The sequence below is a fragment of the Rousettus aegyptiacus genome, unplaced genomic scaffold, assembly GCF_014176215.1.
Source record: "Rousettus aegyptiacus isolate mRouAeg1 unplaced genomic scaffold, mRouAeg1.p scaffold_m13_p_6, whole genome shotgun sequence".
Taxonomy (NCBI): domain Eukaryota; kingdom Metazoa; phylum Chordata; class Mammalia; order Chiroptera; family Pteropodidae; genus Rousettus; species Rousettus aegyptiacus.
This window is the reverse complement of record NW_023416309.1, coordinates 55,797,736-55,817,134: the sequence shown is the minus strand read 5'-3', so window position 1 is coordinate 55,817,134 and position 19,399 is coordinate 55,797,736. Positions and strand designations below refer to the sequence as shown.

Here is a 19,399-nt window from a genome sequence, read left to right as displayed (position 1 = left end):
CCTGCTCAGCCCTCCAGGTCTCGGCCTGGTCCTGAACCCTGGCTCAAGCTGCCGCCTTCTTGGCCGGAAGCCTGACCGGTGACTTGGCGCCCCTCAGGTTCTTCCCCGCTCCCCGCGGCCGGTCCGGCCCCCGGCCTGGCCTCCTCCGGCCAAGACCAAGCAGCCTCCCTCACGGCGGTCCTTCTCTACAGTCCCTTCAAAGGTCACTCTGACCCCAGCAGGTTAGTCCAGGGTTCTGAGGTCCCCGTGCAACTTAGGCGCATACAGGCCCGCGTGTGCATGTATGCGTGTGTGGGTGTGTGTGCATGTGTGTGCACATGTGCATGTGTGCGTGGGCATGTGTTTGCGTGTACGTGTGTGGGTGTGTGCATGTGTGTGCGCGTGTGTATGTGCACATGTGTGTGCGCGTGCACATGTGATGCTGGTGAGGCCTCCTCTTCTTCGTTTCCCACTCCCAGGGAAGAAGTGGTGCCCCCCGCCCGCCCCCCACCCCCCGGCATGCGGAGAGACAGCTGCCGGGTCTCTCAGGTGTCCTGGAGGCAGCGGGGGCTCGTGGCCCAGGACACGTTTGCTTCCAGCACCCCGGTGGCTGTTGGGCAGGGCGGAGAGAAGGACGTCTGGAGGACCCGAGTCCTGGTCCTGCCGGTCCTGTGCCGTGTGTGCGACGCCGTGCAAGGTCCCCGACCTCCCCGGGCTCAGACGGCGGCGCCCCTGCAAACCGCAGCGCTGCTCACCGCCGCTCCTCAAGGCCGCTGCCAGGCGCGGGGTCCCGGATGAGGACTGCACTGGGTCAGGTCTGCACTCCAGGCCATGTCTGGCCCTGGGACGCAGGGTCCCCTCTGGAGAGCAGGAGTGGTTGTTTAAAAACAGAGCAGAGGCTGAGAAACGGTGGCCTGGGCCTTTGAGAGAACGAAGGCAAAGTTCAGAACGGGGTCCGTTGCTGGTGACGGCTGTCCCCTTCCCCCCTGTGTCCTGACCAGCAACAGGGGCCTCTTTCTTTAATGGGAAAAGGAAGGAATGCAAATGCATGGAACTCCTGCGAGGGACCAGATGCCAAAGGCCCAGGTGCTTCTGGAAACACCTCTGGCGGATTCACAGGGGCATCAAAGTTGCAGCAAGAATCATAATTAGAAACTCCTTTATTGCATTAACTACCCCGCTTAAGGGCCAGCAGTGACTTCCCAGGAAGCTTTTAGCATCCTGCCTCGGAAGCCTCAGGGAGGCAGGCAGAGAGGATGGGCCTTGTCAATTATACATGGCCGCATGCGGGCCGTGGAGGCGGCTCCTCCCCGAGGGGTGAGGGGTAAGGCAGCCCAGGCTGCCGTGCGGCTCATCTCCAGGCCCCCCATCTCCCACTTCACCCCTCCTGGGCTGTGCCATCCCCTCAGAGGGACCGGGGAGTGGAAAAAAATATTATTTGAGAAGCGGAGGTTCTAAGGGGAGATAGCCGTCGGGAGGTCTGCACACGCTGGGGCGGGTACCCCGGGAAGCCGGCGGGCAGAGCCGGCCCCGGGTTCAGGCTCGCGATGCTGCGGGCTTGCACGCACCGCCCCGAGTTCGGGCGTGCAGCAGGTTTGTGCTGGAGAAGGCTTGGGGACTGTCGAGCTCATGCGCTCAGTTTGCAAATGAGGATGCAGGGAAGGGCACTGTGAGCTGCCCGAGGTCACATGGGGGGTAGGATGTGGCAGAAAAGAGGGGGTACACAGAGAGGCTGCCTGGGAGAGCTGAGGGGTTAGATGGGGGGAAAAAAAGGGCTCCCCTTTAGGTTGTGGCGTCACGAGTCTGGGACGCTGACTGCCTGCTGCTCCCTCCCAGACGGGCCTCCAGGGCAGCTGGGCCCCGGGCCTGGCTTCTTGCTCCAGCTGAGGCTGCTGGAGGGTTTGAGAAGGAAATGATGAGAGAGGAAGTGTGAGGGGGGAGATGGGGCGCGGTGGGGAGGCAGAGAGGACGGTGACGGGCAGGCCCGGGCAGAGGAGACCTGCCCATGCCCATGGCGGCGGGGAGGCGGGTATCGCACAAGCGTCCCTGGCCTTCGCTGAGGGTTTTGGCCTCAAATTTGCTGTGCGCCCCAGCTGGGCAGCAAAGGGTGGGACCCCGGCACCTCAGACCCCTTCTGGGCAGGTGTTTGCCATTCCATTTTCCCTGGGGTGTCCTGATGGTTCTCAGCACCCCCTCCCAAACCTACACTCGTCCTCCGGAACTGGGGGGCTCCCTCCCTCAACGCCCCGCCCCCACGAGGAGGAGAAGGGCAGGCAGCAGCCCTCAAGGTCAGGATCGGAAGTGTCGATGGGGTTGGCCTTGGTTTTGAACATACAGTGTTTAGAAATTTCCTGGGTGTATTTTTAATCCTCTCCAAGTGACAGTACTAGCTGAGCATCCTGCCCTGTGGGAAATGCCCCAGGGTGCTGGGGACAATGTGGGACCAGGGCGGGCCCATCTGGGCACAGCCTACGGATCCCCCTCGGCCTCCTCAGCCACCTGCGTCTTTTTTTTGGTCACCTTCTTCCCAGAAGAGGAAACTGAGGCCCAGAGATGGCAGCAACTGACATAGTCACAGGGTAGTGGGTGGAGGGCAGGGACTCCGGCCTGGGTCCTGGGGTCGCAAGCCTGTCCCTGCACCTGACAAACATGGGACCTGCAGGCCCTGCCGGAGCCTCTGGGTGAAGCCGCAGACACTGTCCCTCAGTTCTGCTGGTCGCCTCCTGCTGTTCCAGGCCGGGGTCCTGCAGCCTCTCTGGGCTCCAGGGGTGACTGAGGCCAGCTGTCCGAGAGCTTGGCCGCAGAGGCCTGTGATGGGGCTTTGCAAGGTCAGGGGCCGGGCTTGCTGCTGTCTCGGGAAGGGAAATTGGTGGCAGAGGAAGTGGCAGAGGGTCGCCTCTGCTCAAAGGACTCGCACCTTCCTGAGGAAGCAGCATCGCTTGGTCCTGGTGACCATCTGAACCCGTCGCTCTCTTGTTTAAAACCTCCTGAAGCCTCTTGTTTCCCATCGGTCTTGGGATCCTGGGCTGGGGTGCAAGGTCCAACAGCTTGAGGGCTAAGTCGCCAGATCTGGTGTGGAACCCTCAAATCCTTTAGAATGGGGGCAAGATGAAGATTTCTAGAAACAGGAGTCCTAGATCGCAGCTACATAGGCGCTTTGCTCTTGGGGATCCTCGGGCTGGCAGGGCTGTCTCCGGCTTTCCCCCCGGGATCGCCAAGCGACAGCCGTGGGGAGCGTGGGGGGCCGTCCCAGCTCTGCCACTCGCCGCCTGGCACGAACCGTATGTTTGTGTCCCTCAAACTTATACGTTGCAGCCTACCTCCCCAACGTGGTGGTGTTTGGAAACGGAGCCTTCGGGAGGTCATCGGGGCTGGATGAGGTCGTGAGGGTGGGGCCCCGTGATGGGAGCGGGGCCCTTGTAAGAGGAGACACCAGGGGGATCACGCGCCCTCTCTCTGCCACGCGAGGACGCAGAGGGAAGGTGGCATCTGCAGGTCAGGACGAGAGTCCTCGCCGGAAACCAGCGCGGCCAGCACGCTGACCTAGGGCTCCCGGTGGCAGAGCCGCGCGTCCCCAAGTGTCTGTCGTTTAGGCCCTGGGAGCTGTGACGTGGTGCTCCGGCAGCCGGGCTGACGCCAGCTCCATGGCGTCGGCGAACTCTGAACCTCTCCGAGCCTTAGAGGAAAACACGGCGCGCGTTTATGTTGGGCCTGCTCAGAACAGATGGCCCCACCGCTTTTCTTTGGGGGAATTTCTGGGGTACAGCTGCACCGAATCCCGTTCCAACGCGAATCGACGGCACGTGAAGACGCTTGGCACCACGTTGAACGCACTTGGAGAAAACGACGAATGCTAGGAGAGCCGTCCCTTCCTCTCCACGCCCCTCCCCTGCCCCCTCGGGGTCTGGGGCCCGGAGGCACAGCCCGACCCTGTGCCCAGTGAGACCGGGGCGCCGGCCCAGCAGGCGTGGGGTGGCGGAGGGTGGCGGAGGGGAAGAGCTCCGCAGCCTCGCCTCGCTCTGCGTCCGGTTCACCTTCCAGCGCTCCGCCTGGGCCTCCAGCTTCTCATCCTTCACCAGAGGGAGAGCGAGGGGTCTCTGAGGCTCCTTCTGGAGGCTCTGACCCCGACGGCTGGTGTCCCAGTGTGCTCGGCTGGGTGTCCACGTGGGTGCGGGTGGAGGCGGCTTCAGGGACTGTGGCAGCAGGGCTGGGGCGCGGGCGTTGCCCGCCCAGCTCACTTTGGGGAAGTGGTTTTCGTGAATGTGCTCAGCACAGAGGTCGAAGGAAGCCCAGGGCTTTGTGGCCGGGAGGCCGTGCAGCCAGACTCTCGACGGGATCGACCTGGCACCTGGCAAGAAGACCACATTAGGAGGTAATTTTTCTCTTGTTATAAATCCATTAGGAAATTAAAAATCTAGTCTGCGACTTTAAAATATGAAATGGAATTTTCTTCTGAGCCCCCAGGTAAATTTTTTTCCCTGGTAAATGCCAAAATCTAATGAATCTAAATCCTCTCATTGAGGATAATGTTTCCGGGCGACTCCTTAACCATTTCCTGACTAAGCGGCTCGGATCATGTTTGCAGAAACATTAACATAAAATCTAACAGCGTTTGTCCTGGGCCGGAACTGACAGCTGAGCTCATGAACGCTAAGAAACACCTACTATGTGCCAGGACCCACTGGGTTTGACCAGGGGCGGGGAGGAGGGGGAAGGAGTCAGTACGCTCAGATCCCACAGCTCACAGCTGGGCCGGGAGACGTGAGAAGCAGTGCATAGTGTGACAAAGGTGCGTGTCAACCAGGGCACGTTAGCGTACAACCAGGACTAGTTAGCTTCTAACTAGGGAAGTTAGCGTACAACCAGGACTAGTTAGCTTCTAACTAGAGAAGTTAGTGTACAACTAGGAGAAGTTAGTGTGTAGCCAGGGAACTTACTATAACCAAGGGGTCCGGCTGACTCTTGAAGTCCTGGCAAGAACTGTCACTATAACTCCTTATAGTACTTTCTTTATACAGTACTTTGTGGCACTCGTGGGTCTTTCATATCTGTCCAGAGTAGAGCCAACTTTTTCTGGAAAGTGCCAGAGAGTAAGTACTGTAGGTTTTGCAGGCTGTATAGTTTCTGTCACACCTATTCAGCTCGTCCAGCCTGGTGTGAAAGCAGCCACAGACAAGATAGATATGAATGGATATGACTGTGTTCCAATAAAACTTTATTTACAAAGACAAGTAGCAGGCTGCATGTGGCCTGTTCGTGGCGCCACCGAAGGTTCATGCTGAGTGATTCTGGTATCATGTGACTCTTCTCGCTACAGCTGCCTGAACCAGGGATAATGGTCGTCTAAGCCAGCCAGCCCTCGGATTGGCCAAACGATTTCCCTGGAGAACTGAGACGATCAGGTGAGCCCATGAGGGCCGCTCCACCTTGCCGCCCTGGGTCCCCAGTGCTCGACAGCACCGGGCATCTTATAGGTGGCTGCGAGATGAGAACCGGGCCAGCTGACCTAGAGGCTGGTCCAGATGTGGTGGACATTAAAGCTGCAAGGTCACAGGCACTGGCGGCGGGTCATAAAAGAGAGAAAAGAGAGGACCGGAGAGGTGAGAGGCCATGTGGTCCACAGTACAGAGAGACAGACAGACAGACAGACAGACAGACATAGGGAGATGGAGACAGAGACAGAGAGACCTTGAGTCCTAATTACCTCCCCGCTCCACCCGAGGCCCACTGACCCTCTCTGCGCCCCTGTGCGCTTTCTGCCCCTGACTAAGACGGTGGTGTGAGGAGGATGAGGCTTCGGGCCTCCTGGGCTCTGTCCCAGCTCTGAGTTTTCTACAAATCAACAGCTTTCAGCCTTTTTATCTTTTTTTCATCAGAGGCCCTGTCAGAAACCCAGGCTTGTCGGTGATAGCGGGGGGAACCGGCTCTCCTAAGGGGGTGTTCTCGGGTCCTGAGCAGTCCGTGTCTTCTGCACATTTCCTAGCGCCTTTCACCTCGTCCGGACTCCATTGCCCCATTTTTCTTGGGGGGGGGGGTAGTGCCTGCTGCCTGGAGAGCTCCCGGCATCAGAAAGCACCCCAGGCTGCAGTGGCCTCGGTTCCATTGGCACCCATAAACGGAGCTCATTCCACAGGCTGCACGCGCGCGCACCCACCCACACACACACACCCCATTTCCTGTTTTCCTTCACTGTCAAGCCTACCCGCTCCGAGTCTCCCCTTCACGCCGCCAGCATCTTAAACGCGAGGCTTCTGAACAATCCGGCACCGTTCAGGCAGCTTCCCGGTTCCTCCTCATTTCCTCCTATTGTTTGAAGGGAATGTGCTTGATGCGCGGGTATTTGTAACTGAGGAAATGGCCGTTAAGACAGCCTGTTTTCCAGGTTTATTGGGGAGCGGAAGGCGGTTTCCAACTCTAACTCCTGGGGAGGGCAGCAATCCTGTGTCTTCTCCTTCTGGAGATTTTTGCTGCATTGAGCGCACGTTTGCAGAATGTGCACTGCGCTCAGCCCTTTGCCAGGCACGGAGAGGCGCGGGGGAGACGACGAAGGCAAACGGGACCCGGACCCAGGTCTGGGGAAGCTGACGATGCGCGGGTGGTGCTGGGAGAGGGGGCGGAAAACCCGACATTTGTCGGCCTCTCGCTGTGTGTGCGGCACCGTGCTGAGTCCCCACGAAACTAGCCGAAGAAACATTCGCCTCCACCCTCACCACCGGACATGAGCTGCTGTGAGCCAGACAAAAGGATTCGGGGGGGCGAGGACAGGGCTCCTGGGCCAAGGAAGCCCCTCGTGAGGTGGGGAAGTGGCCCGTTCTGTGTTGCAGAAGGAGCTGGACGCGGAGTTGGCTGAGGCGGCCCATCCCAACTAAGCAGCCGCAGGGAAGAAGGACCAGCTCAGGGCTGCTCCGTGAGGCGGAGGAGAACCAGCCCTGTGCTGGGGACCGTCCTTCCTGGCCTGAAGGGGGACCTTGACCCAGTACACAGTTCCCTCTCCCCACCCCCTCACCTCCTCCTCACCTCCCCAGCCGCATCCTGCTCCCTGCCCCCAGGCGAAGCTGGCGGAGGGGGGTGTGAGATGCTGGGTCTCTGGTGTCTGGAATGAGCTTACATGCGAATCCGTTTCCCAAGGAGCAGAAAATTGCTTATTTTACAATGTGATAGGGGGAGAGTTATCTTCCTCAAATTTATGGGCTCGGTCTTAATAATACACCCCAGTGGGAGAGGGAGATTGCTTTATGCCATCCTCCGGAACGTCGGCGGGCTCCGGCGGACTCACCCGCCGCCGGGAAATTAAAAGGACATGAGGGGACAGAATCCCAGCTCGGGCCGCAGCTCGGCTGCCAGGAGGAGGCAGGAGCAGGCGTTCCCCGGGGCGCCGCACGCTGGTCTCGCCTGCCCCGCACCCGAGCCCGCCTGGCCCGGGCCCTCTGCGGAGCTGAGGGTCAGGCCCCGAGACGAGCTCACCATGTGAGCTGGACAGAGCTCTCTCCTCTTGGCCTCAGATTCCCGTGAGTCCAGTGAGGCTGTTGGATGAGAGAGAGGCTGCATGCGGGAGCCGCCAGGGAGCCGTAAAAACACGAAGAAGGCGCAGCTCCAGGCCCAGAGATTCCGGCTTCATTCGTGTGGGGTGGAACCTGGTTATTGTGCTTTTCCAAGTCTCCCCAGCAGGTTCTAAATGGCCAGCGGGGCAGAGAACCGCAGGGCTGGGTGACTGCTGGACCCCCTTCCGTGTCTCACGTGGCGCGTGGGGCCTTCGCCTCCGCAGGGAGAGACCAACCCATTTCAGCATCAGAATTGTTTTCACCTCTGACCATCTTCTCTCTTTGCCGATCAACCCAGAGAACGTATAGGTAACTTTAATGAGATATTGGCTAATGCTGTCGTATGCAGAGGACCTGAGATGGAGGGTCAGGGTAGCAGGAGTCGTACTGTCCTATACAGTAGCCACTAGCCACGCGGGCCCGTTTAAGTTGATGAAAATTAAATAAAATAAAAAAGATCAGTTCCTCAGTGTTCAATATCCCCACGTAGCTAGCGACGGCCGGATCGGACAGCGCGGGTTATAGGACGTGTCCGTCATCGGCGAAATTCTACTAAACAGCGCCGATGCAGAGACTAGAGTATAGCCCGACTTTGCCATTTCGTAGAAGGGGAAACTGAGGCCCACAGAGGCGACGTGGCTTCCTCACGATCTCAGAGCAGAGTGCGGCAGGGTGCCTGGGGGCCTGGAATTCTGGAACCCTCCACGGGAGGAGAACTGGGGAGAGAGCGTGGACTTTCGGCGCGAAGGTTTCCTGACCCACACGCTTTGTCCCACTCTCCGCCTCCCCCGCTAAAACGTGATGCTCAGTGTCCGATCCCCTCGGTCAGCGCCTGGCACGTCCCGCGTGCTTAAGTATTTGTTGACTGAATAAACGAAGGCCAGGGAGGCGGACGGAATCGTGTGGGGAGCAGGGAAGGGGCTGCGGGGGGGCCTCGTGGAAGCAGGCGGGGGAGGAGCAGGGTGGAGGGAACAGCTGGGGCTGCAGGGGAAGCCAGGGCAGGGAGGGCGGCGAGTCGGGACGAGAGAGGCCGCTGGCGCCTCTGCTGCCACGAGGCCGAGACGGAGACCACAGCGCGGGGGACGTGGCGGCACGGTTAGCGGTGTGGAGGCCGCGGTCTGGTGGGGCCGGGCTGTTGACTGCCTTGGGCGGGCAGCGCTGGCTGGGATCCTGGGTCAGTGGCCGGCCGAGGCCTGCCCTTCAGGATCGTCTGTGCCAGAGCGCGTCCCAAAGGACTGGCCACCCTTGCCCTGGGCCCTCGTTCACAGAGGCCGGCACAGCCGCTGGCCACGAGGGCGACCCGACCGTGCCGTTCATCCAGACCGCGGCCTCCCCTGCGGCTTCTTTCTCTGCCGAGTCTGGGGTCTTAGACAGGGGAGGGCTCAGGCCTCCCCCAGTCAAGACCCTGGACTGGCGTTTGGGGGGTGAAGCTGCCCCGCCACAGGGAGGAAAATGGATCTTCCTCTGCCATCCCCAGCTCTTGCCCTGAAGCATCTTTATGGAAGGCGCTGATGTTATCGGGTCTGAATCAGAGCCAAGTCTGTTGTCTGTAGAGCCGCCCGCCGAGCTGGGCTGCTCGGAGCAGCCCCACCTCCCTGTGCCCTCCTCCTCCAGGCTGGCCCCCAGCCCTCCTCCCGAGCCCCAAGCCCTCTTCATGCCGAAGGGAAATTTCAAACGGAAGGTGTTTTTAGGAGAACACTGAGTTGTGTTTTAAAAATATTATTTCATTTTATTTTCTTTTTTTTTGAAATTCTCAGTGGAACATATGACTATTAGGGTATTATTTATTTTATTTTATTTTATTTTATTTTATTTTATTTTATTTTATTTTTTAGTATTCAGGGGTCTGAACTGGGGGCAATTAGAACGGTCACGTAAAATATCCTGCCCCAGTTGTCTGAAAGCGGTGTGCTGATACGATCGAATTATCAGCGCTAGCAGGGGTCCAGCTCGAAGCGGGAAGAGTGTGCGCTTTCCTGAGCTCTGCTGCAGCCCACGAGCTCGGATGGGAGCAGTGACCTTGGCAGGAAGGTGCTGTCACCCCTGCTGCACAGATCAGCTGCTGCAGAGTGTCCGTAGGGGTGGGTGGGTGGGCAGAGTGTCCGTGGAGTCGGGGGTGGGGTGGACGCACATTGCGCTTTGTGCATCCTTGGGAAAACCACCCAAAGTGCCGGGTGCATGGACGGAGGGTCAGGTTGCCTCCCCGGGCCCTTCCCTCCGCTGATGGCCTTGCGCGTGCTTCGGTGAGAAAATTAAAGCAATTTAAGAGTCCACGTCTGTGTCCAGCTAAGGCCAGCCTCAGGCACCAGATCCCATCTTCTCTCGCCTGCTCTAAAGGCACCGTTCTAGCAATTTCCCCCTCTTTCCCCGGCATCCAGTGTTCCTTCCTCTACAGATTCACTCCCATCAATATCCAAATGCGTGGCACTTTCTCCACGTGACCCACAGTCCTTGCGTGACCCCACCGCCCCTCCATCTGCCGCCGTCCTGCCCCTTCCGTTCACAGCGAAACTCTCGGGGAACAGCGTCCTCGTCGTCGCCCATTTCTCTCTGCCCAGCCTTTCCATTCTTCCCTCCCCGATTTGCTTTTCCGTTTGTCACATCTGTCACTAGTGTGCTACGCATCTTACGTGTTTCTCTGTTTATCACCTCCTCCCCCTCCTCCCTAATTAATCTCCTCGAGGGCAGGGATTTGGTCTGCTTTATTCACAGCTGTCACCTGAGTACCTAGGGCAGTGCTGGCACAGGACAGGGGCCAAGTCGATCATTTTAAATGAACGAGCTGATGAATTCATAGCTGGCGAAACACTTCCGCAAGCCTCAGTGAGTTACTTCTCTGGATTTTCACCTCCCCCGACCCCTGAGGTTGTCTGTGCCCGTCTCGTTTTCCAGGCAAGGAGGCAGAGAACGAGGTTGATGAACGTCCCTGAGGCCGCTGGGTCGGGGCGGTGGTGAGTCCAGCACATGTCTCTGGCTCCTGGTTCAGCGCTCCATCCTTTATCCCACACCTGCCTTTAGCAAAGGGCCCCACTTCTGTCCCTACAGCCCTGGTGGGAAGGGCTTCCCATCCACCAACATGTGAGAAAGAAGCCAGGAGTCAAGTAGCAGGTGACCTGCGTTAACCCACTGCCCAATGCCTTGGCACGCCCCTCCCCCCAGGCCTGACCTTCCACTGCTTCCCAGGTCAGCACAGCATCGATTGTGTGATGCATTGGTTAAGATATTACCTTTAGGGGTATAATTATTTCGAAGGCAATTAAGTATTCGATATTTCTTACTCTGCCTGCCAGTAGGAATTAACAGAAAACCTTTCAATCAGGGACAACTGCAAAACAGTTTCTGGCCCCAAAGATAATCAATATTACCCGGCAGAGTCTCCTCCGTCTTCAGGAGGCTATTCATTTCTAGTACTTTCAAAACCAGAGGGGAACATTCCGTGTCCATCTGCGTCAGGAGCCCCTGCCCGCATTCCTTACATACAGCCTTTACAATGGCACAGAAATCTATATGGCTTTTTCTGACTGTCCATCTCCACGTCCCGCGCGAGGGCGCTGGGAGTTGTCCGCGGACACCCAGCCCAGGGGGACGGCGAGTGACAGTTGTTATTAGGCACACAGGTCACTGAGCCTCCCAGCCCGATCTCCTGGGGCCTGGGATGGGGACATGAGACCCTTCACCGTGCCTCTGGTGGCACATCCTGGAGGGCCCCAGAGCCCTGGAACCCTCGCCAGGGTACCTCTGGAGCCGCTGGCAACATTTTTCCTTCTCTCCGCTGTGAGGGCCCAGGCCCAGGGCCAGCCTCTGCCTCAGTTTTCTTGCCGTCACACGGGCTGGTGTCCCGCCTGCCCGGCAAGGCCCTCTACACGCCATCCAGGTCTTGCCAGGCCCCTCTGCAGGTTGGAGGCTGGGTGTGAGGAACAAAGGTTCATTGTTGGATCCTGCCCTCTCTACCCCTCCCCTCCATTTTTATGTAATCGAGCCATTTTCTGCTCATAAGTCTGCAGGGATTATGAGACAGACTCACAAATAACGACAATCCATGGGATGAGAAGATTTTTCATATGCTAATAGGGATGGCTGATCTCAGCCCTCCATTTGTACACAACGGGGTAAGGGAGACTACATATAGGGCAATCGGGCCATAAGGGACAATGCAGAGAATATTCTAGAACAAAGACACCTTTTGTCTTGGCTTCTCGGTTGTGGAAGTGATGCAATTTCTGCACTGCTAGGCTTTCTTATCCACGAGGCTGTGACCGTCCCGCACCGCGGTTTCATCTAGAATGCTGGCTGCACGGGATGCTGTCCTAGAGATGCTGTGGGAGTTACGAAACTGAAAGACCCTGGGGGACCTAGGAGCCTTAAGAGTTTGGAGTCGGGGGTGGGTGGCGGGGCGGAGTCTGTGGTTAGGTGGGCGCGAGGGTGCTGGAGAAATCCAAGCCCATCAGAGCACCCCCATTTTTCCTTTGTGAAAACAGGGGTGAAGCTTAGCTGGCCCGGCACAGAAAGCGTTTGCAAAACACCCTATTTCAGTAGAATCCAATGGTGTGATATTTAATCTCTGAAAGAGAACAAGATTTTAGGAAGCTCTAAGCACGGTGAGGAAGCGCCGATTTCTAATTATAGGCCAGTGTGCCTGCAACTCCAGCCTGCTCCTCCCCGCCTGTCCCCCCTCCCTCCACCCCTCCTTAATTCTCTGTTTTCGATTCTGCCAAAGAGCCGAGCTCCTCCTCTCCCTGACACAGAGCCAAACCTTATAAAACAGAGTCCCACCCACGCACGGTATACGGTTGGGGGAAGTAAGCAGCAGAGAGAGAAGTGACTGCTTCATGGTCATCAAGTCAGGAAACGGCAGAGCCGGGAGACAAGCCCGGGGATGTGTGACTTCACGTGCCTTCCACAGCGGGGACTCCCAGGGGTGGACGCCACGTGATGTCCCTTGAGTGCTTCGAGCATCCCGTGGTCCATTTACTGACATTTAATGACCATTCGGGAGACGTCAGGCGGCTGCCTCAGGAGGTGCGGCTCATCCGAGTAGCACACGTGAGAACAAATTCATTCTGTGATCCGTGTTCTTCCCCATGGTCCCCACATTGGCGCTTCCTGAGCTTCCGGTCTGAGATCTCCCCGTTCGTTTATTGGAAAAAGAAACGGGAGGTGACGGCTGCGGTTCCGTGGTTGTGTTTTCAATTACACACACTCCAGTGACCGCGTGTTGACAAGTCCGGCAGAGCGCCGCTCCTGCGGGAGGAGAGGTGATGGGTGCCACGCCTCTGGGGGCCCTACGGTGTGGGATTCTGTTGTCCTTCTGGGCTGCGGCACGATCTCGGAGGCTGAGTGGACAGACCACTCCACGCACGGCTTCCCCTCCTGGCGAGGCTCTCTGCAGGGCTGCTGGCTGCTGTGGACCCTTGGGCGTCTGGGTCCTACCAGATGCCAGCCACCTCTGCTCCCGATCCCCGAAGCCCACTTCTCCGGAGCCTGCCCACTCTATGGCAGCCGCTTGCGTTTTGACTAGGCAGCAGCTACTCGTCTATCCGTCCACACGTCTGTGCACCCATCCATCCCACGAGCACATTTTCTATCTTCGCCCCCAGGATAAGAGCAGACTCCTCTGCATCGATTTGGGGTCATTTTGGTCCAGGTAATAGAAGTCCTCAACTCCAAATGGTTTAAACCACAAGGAAGTTTGTTATCTCGCAATCCGGAAGCCCAGAGCGGGGTGTGCCCTCGATGGGATGCCAAGGCTCTGACCTCGTTTCTCCCTGATGCCATTGGCTCTGCCCAGTCCCACATGGTAGCGTCATCCTCAGGCTGGAGGACAGATGGCTGCAGCCCCTCTGGACATCAGGGCCAGACACAGACACAACACCGTGCTGAGGAAGAAGAGGGTGTCTCTCTTTCCCTGTCCCCTCCGACAGCCTTTGGCTGTGGACTTTCTCACCCCTAGAGAAGCCGTGAGCCAGTCATGAAGAATGAATTCAGACTCAATGGGCCGTCTCAGTCAGTGGCTTACAAATCAAGCCGAGGTGATGGAAAAAGACAAACAACCACCGTCAGCCGATCTCTGGAGGCCGAGCCAGCGCTCGGCGGAGCACAGTCCTTGTAACACGCCCCTGCTCAGTGGACAGCACTGTCCCGCCTCTCCCCGGAGCCGGGCATCACGAGGTCAGCCATTAAAGGACAAACTCCAAACCGTCTGCTCACCTGGCAGCTCTCCCTCCCCGCCGCCCCAACCCTGCATCCACACCCCGTCCCAGAACTGGCCTCCCTAAGCCTTTCGAACAATTTTCTCACTCGTTACCTTGTGTTTGCCTTTCTTTTTGCCCAGGAAAGAGGACAATCGGCATAATGGCTCCCTTATGTGATACTAGAGAATGAGGCTACCAGAGCCGCCTGCGAGCCCCCCTCTCTGCCCTGGCTCCCAGTGCCACGACGAGTGGCCCGAGGCCTGGCCCAGCACGCCTCCTCTGCCCCCGGAGCAGAGGCAACGTGGCGCAGGGGAGATCGCGTGCACCGTGATGTCAGAAGACCTTGGCTCAAGCCCCAGCTCAGACTCCTATGAGCTGTCCGAGCAAGGTAATCGCCCAACGCCTCTGGGCCCGTGTTCTCACAGAGAAAATGGGGACGATGACCCCGCATCTCAGAATCAAGTGAGGTAAGACACCTATAAGGTGCTCTGTACCCTGGGGAGGGCTATGCAAATTTGAGGGGGGGAGAGGATGGGAGGAGCCAAAGCTTCTGAACCCTAGTGTCAAGGTGGAAGCGAGTGAGGAGAACCGTGTCCATCTTCTCCTGCTTTCCTTCTTCAGTACCCCCCCCCCCGCCCCCACAAAGGGTTATCACAGACGTCTTCGGAAAATTAAGTTGAGAGGAAATGTCTGGAGTCAGCTCCCTTGGAGGAAAAGGTCAAGATGGGGACCTTTTGGGGCATAATTTGGCGCTTGGCCCCAGCACTGTGGGCAGCCCCCCCTCTCCCCTGAGACGCCCCCTGAGACTCTACTGTGTAAAAGGAAGGTGAGAAAGGAAGTGTGTTTGTGTGTAGCCGTTCAGCAAGCTTTGTGGAGCACCGGCAGCCTGCCGGAGCGGGTGCTAAGTGCAGGCAGCGGGTAATGGAGAGGTCCGGTGGTGGCGAGGCACGTTGTCTGTGGGTCTGGACAGACGGACTGCCCCTCGGCACCTGACTGACTAAATAAATCACTGACCTCTCCGAGCCTCAGTGTTCTGGTTTACAAAATAGAAACAATAAATAGTACATACTTCGGAGGGTGAGTACCAGGATCAGATCAGATACAGTATGTGCATAAAGCATGTCTATAGTCAGGAAAAGAGAGACAACGATGCTGCCGCTGCTTCTGCTGGTGACAATGGGTGATGACCCCCCAGCAGGATAGTGACGATCTGGTGACGGTGAGATGATGGATGATTGAGTGATGATGGCTGATGGTGATGATGATTGGTCTTGATGGTGATGGTGGGTGATGGTGATGAATGGTGAGTGATGATGGTGATGATGATGATGATGATGATGGATGATGATGGTGCTGATGAGTGATGGTGATGGTGATGATTGGTGATGATGGTTCGATGGATTGATGTGGTGATGATGATGATGGTGATGGTGATGATGGTGATGATGGTGATGGTGATGATGGTGATGATGGTGATGATGGTGATGATGGTGATGATGGTGATGGTGATGATGATGGTGATGGTGATGGTGATGATGGTGATGATGATGATGGTGATGGTGATGATGATGGTGATGATGATGGTGATGATGATGATGGCGATGATGGTGATGATGATGGTGATGGTGGTGATGATGGTGATGATGGTGATGATGACAGATTTCCTCCCCTTGGGGAAATTACAACTCACCATGGAAGCACAGTTTGGAGACCTGAGTTTCACTGGGGGACTGGATAGGAGGCTTCTGGAAGGGGTAACTCTTGAGTTGTGTGGAATAGGGAAGGGAGTCACCAGGTTGTCAGTCTGGATGGGCTAGACTTTCGCTACAGTAACTACAACCCTGAAATCTCAGGGGCTTGACACATATGATTTATTTCCTGTTCGTGAACAGGCCAGGTATATTGAGAGACTTGACATTCGAATGTCCCCTTTGCAGTGACTCAGTGATGGAGGCTGTTTTGGCCCCGGGGTGCCACCATCTCACCAGACAGTGCGTGGAGGACCTCCACCCGCTCTTCTGTCCTTAAGCCTGAAATGACAGCTGTCATTCTACTGTCGGTCCATGGGTCAGGACTCATCACGTGGCCCCACCTAACTGCAAGGTGGGCTGGGAATGCAGGGGAGCATGATATTCCGTAGGCAATGGCTGTGTCTTCCACGCAGAAGGTGGGGGTGGGGAGTGCCACCCAGTCTGAGGGAGCTACATAATTGAAGGCCTGGGGACCAGAAGCAGATGGGTGTTTTGGGAAACCATGAACAGCTCAGGGTTCCTGAGTAATGAGAGCAAAGGAGGTGGGGGCGGGGGCTGGATGCTGCCTGGGACGAGGCAGTGGGCGGTGCCGGAGAGCTCTGGCGACAGCGGATTGGCAGGCGTGGCTGGAGGCAGGGAGACCATCGGAGGCTGTTGCAGGAACCTGCTGAGGGCATGGGCCTGAGTTGGGGTCATGGCAGTGGAGCAAGAGAGGAGAGGACAGGCCTTTGAATTGTCAGCCAGTGGAATGAAAAGACCAGCCAGAAGTGAGGGCAATCCCCAGCCTGTTCGCTTGGGTGACTGCCCTTCCCTGAGACAGGATCAGGGAGGCCAGGGCAGCTCTGGGGGAAGAGGAGAAGCTCAGTGTCTCATCTGCCCAGGAGGCAGCGGGAGGCGACAACATTCCTGGGCTTGGGAGAGAGATCTGGGCTTAAGAGTCATCAATCCATGGAACACAGCCGTCCTGCCCACCTCCCCCGGCCCCATGACAAGCAGCACCTATCAGCCGCTCTCTTCCTGAAAAACCCTGCTAGGCTCAGCTTGGAGGAAACACAGGACCAAGCCAGTCCCGAAAGGACAAAGGGGAGGTCGACAGATTAAAAAGGCAGTACGTGTTATCTCAGCAACTGAAGTTCCAAAGCCGGTGATCAACTTCCGGTCTGAACACGGGCAATCCTGGGTGGGCTGGGAACAGGTGGGGGACAGAAGTCAAGGGGCCGATGATGGCGAGCAGAAGAAGTGCACTTTGGAGGAGGGCCGGGGCCCATCACATCTCATAGAGCCTTGCAACTGTTGAGGTCATTGAAACATGCTCAACGCCCTGGTCTGCGGTCTTTCTTTGTGATTCGGAACCCAGTGTTTTGTGAAGGGCTCCCCTCTGACACTGGCCCTCCCCCTTCCTCCACAATTCACATAAGCATCATCGAAAGCCTGTGTATTACGACTTGGCAGAAGTAGTTTTCGGTGATGGTGATCCGAAGTCCTCCGCATTTTTATTTTCTCTCGGTTGCCCTCTGGCATTTCAAAGGCTCCTTTCAAGTCAACAGAGACCCACAGGTCAGCCCCCAGGGGGGAGCCCCGAATGCAGTTCCTTTTGAGGCAAATGTCCAAGGAATTGAATTGGAAGTCGGTAGAAGCCAATCAGAGGCAGGCTTTTTGCAAATCCATCCATACTTGCATTTGATTCCAGCCATTTCACTGATGGGTAAATGGAGGTGCAGGGGGGTTAGGTCATCTGTTTGGGCCACCCAGCAGAACCACCTCAGGGTGAAAGTAGGAACCAGAAGTCGGGCTCTGGCTGTGTGAGCCAGGGCTGCCCGGTTCTCTGCAGAGAGAAACCCCGCTAGAGAAACAGAGGCGGGAGCTAGCCTGGAAGGATCCCGCGGGCTTGGGAAATACAGCCACACTTGTCCGAGCCTCTCTCCCCCGTAAGGGCCCGAGTGCCTTTTATTAAACAGAGAGCTATTCAACAATAACTATTTCTCACACACGGCCAGGGGAGTTAGCACGACTGGCTCTTGCCCAGCTCGGCTGAGTCAGCAGGAAGTTAGCCAAGGTGCGGGAAGCCTTCTGTTCTGTGGCTTTGGCGTGTGGATGTTTTTTCAAACACGGGGCTGGAAAACAACAAGGACCGCAAAACACCCGCAGACACCGCCACCCTCGTGGGTCCTCAATCCTGGGGAAAATGGGTCGGGGTCTCAGGGTGCAGGGAACCCGCGGGTGAAAGGGCGGTGGGTGCGCATTGCAAGGGTTTATCCCCGGCGTGCGTCAGAGGCAGAGCTGTCTCAGCTGCAGCTTCCTTACCCACGAAATGCGCGGAATTATGCTCACTCCCCACCCCCTCCCCACCCCCACCCCGCCCCACCCCCCACCCCGCCCCGGGCCTGTGCGGTTGAGATTTGCTAAGTGGAGAAGGCTTAACAGGGAGAGTGTCAGGCAGCCTTGGGGTGAATCTGCCCAGTTAGTTAGGACTCCTCAGCTCGAGTCTTTGGGGGAGACCCTTGCTCTTCCTGAGCCCACTGCTTCATTTATAAAACGGTGCAGTAGTATCCACCATGCGGATCTCTAAGAGATAGATAGGTACAGGGCCCAAAGGACTGGACAACCACCGTGGTGTTTGTAATAAATCGTAAGGCCCTAGAGATCCCTGAGGTGTGATTGTTTGGGTGCTGTTGTTACTGCAGCGTTTTGCCTGGGGCAGGTCCTGGCTGAGGTCTTTGAGCTGCTCCTGGGACCTTGTTTATTTGTTTTAGGCTTTTAGGGAGCCTGGGGACAGCGCCTTCGTTGGGGCTTTCCAGAAAAGGACTGGTTCTGTTGGTTTCTTCATATAATTAATATTCCAAATAAGAATTACGCAGTCATTTCTATGAATATTTGATTCCTCGACTCTTCAAACATCATCAGCTCCGCTCTTGGGCTGAAATGAAAGAGAAAATAATTGTTTTCACAACGACCCCACTGGGGAGGCAGCTGGAGGCGCCGATCACAGCCGAAGCAATGACTCCGTGTGGTGACCCCATGTGTGATACAGGGAGGGAGAAGTTCTGCTCAGTTCCTTATGAGGCGAACATCCAAGGAATTGAATTCTGAGCCCTGAACCCCCGTGAGGCAGGAGGGAAACCCTGTGCACGGGCTGGTTTCAGGTGAGCCCCTGAGAGAAGCTTGGTGTCTAACAGCGCAGAAGCACAGAGGCCCAGTGTCGAGGGAGGGGGGGGAGGTCAATGGGCAGGTGGGGGACTCAGAAGACTTCATCTCCAGTGCAACCCAGGTGGGTATTTGTGGAAAGAAGGTCAGGCTCAGGACTCAGGATGGACAGGTCCCCCCTCGTCTTGGCTCTGGAAAGGGGGACATGAGGCAGGCATGCACTGCAGAGCCCAGAGGCCTCTGGGTCCAGAAGGTGTCCCTCTTCCTGGCTTCTCAGAGCCCAGACTCCTCTCTCTGAGAGTCCTCCCTCCCCTGGGGCCAGCCAAAGGCCGGAAACATCACCTCTATCGTGATACGGGCCTGGCCTGGGCCACACAATAAAAGGCGTAAACAAGAAATGACAAATGATCCTGGGGACTGTAACTGCAATATTGTCACTTGAAAATGCTCACAGTCCTTATTGGCATGAGCTACTGGTGCATAAGTATGCAAATCAGGATCGAGATGACTGGCGGCTTCTCAGGCTCCAGGAGGGGCCCCCAGACCGAGAGCTCCTGCCCTTTCCGTGCTGACGGGCGTAGGCGGGACTCTCAGGAACATCTGTTTTTTTTTCTGGGTTGGAGGGGTCTCCCTAATGGAGCACTGACTCCAGGGACAGGGGGCCCCCCTCCCCCCACCCCATCTCCTGCTCTATTTGCAAAGCTGTGTGTTTTTGGCCGATTACACGAGCCTCAGTTTTCTCAGCTGTAAAATGGGGCAGTGTCTTCTTAGCCCTGCCCAGGCCCTCACAGGT

At 57.1% G+C, this 19,399-nt stretch overlaps 1 protein-coding gene across 2 annotated transcripts in view; it reads left to right on the top strand.

Annotated features, from left to right (window-relative positions):
- The first annotated feature begins 4,263 nt into the window (after positions 1 to 4,263).
- CHST15 (carbohydrate sulfotransferase 15) overlaps positions 4,264 to 19,399 on the top strand; it is an 88,707-nt gene continuing 73,571 nt past the window's right edge. The window contains exons 1-3 of one of the 2 annotated variants that reach the window (XM_016155182.2): positions 4,264 to 4,351; positions 5,297 to 5,381; positions 13,852 to 14,178. The gene's annotated coding sequence lies outside the window, so the exon portion shown is untranslated. Of the gene's footprint in view, positions 4,352 to 5,296; positions 5,382 to 13,288; positions 13,689 to 13,851; positions 14,179 to 19,399 lie in introns of those variants that run through there. The other variant, XM_016155190.2, reaches the window with a different exon arrangement.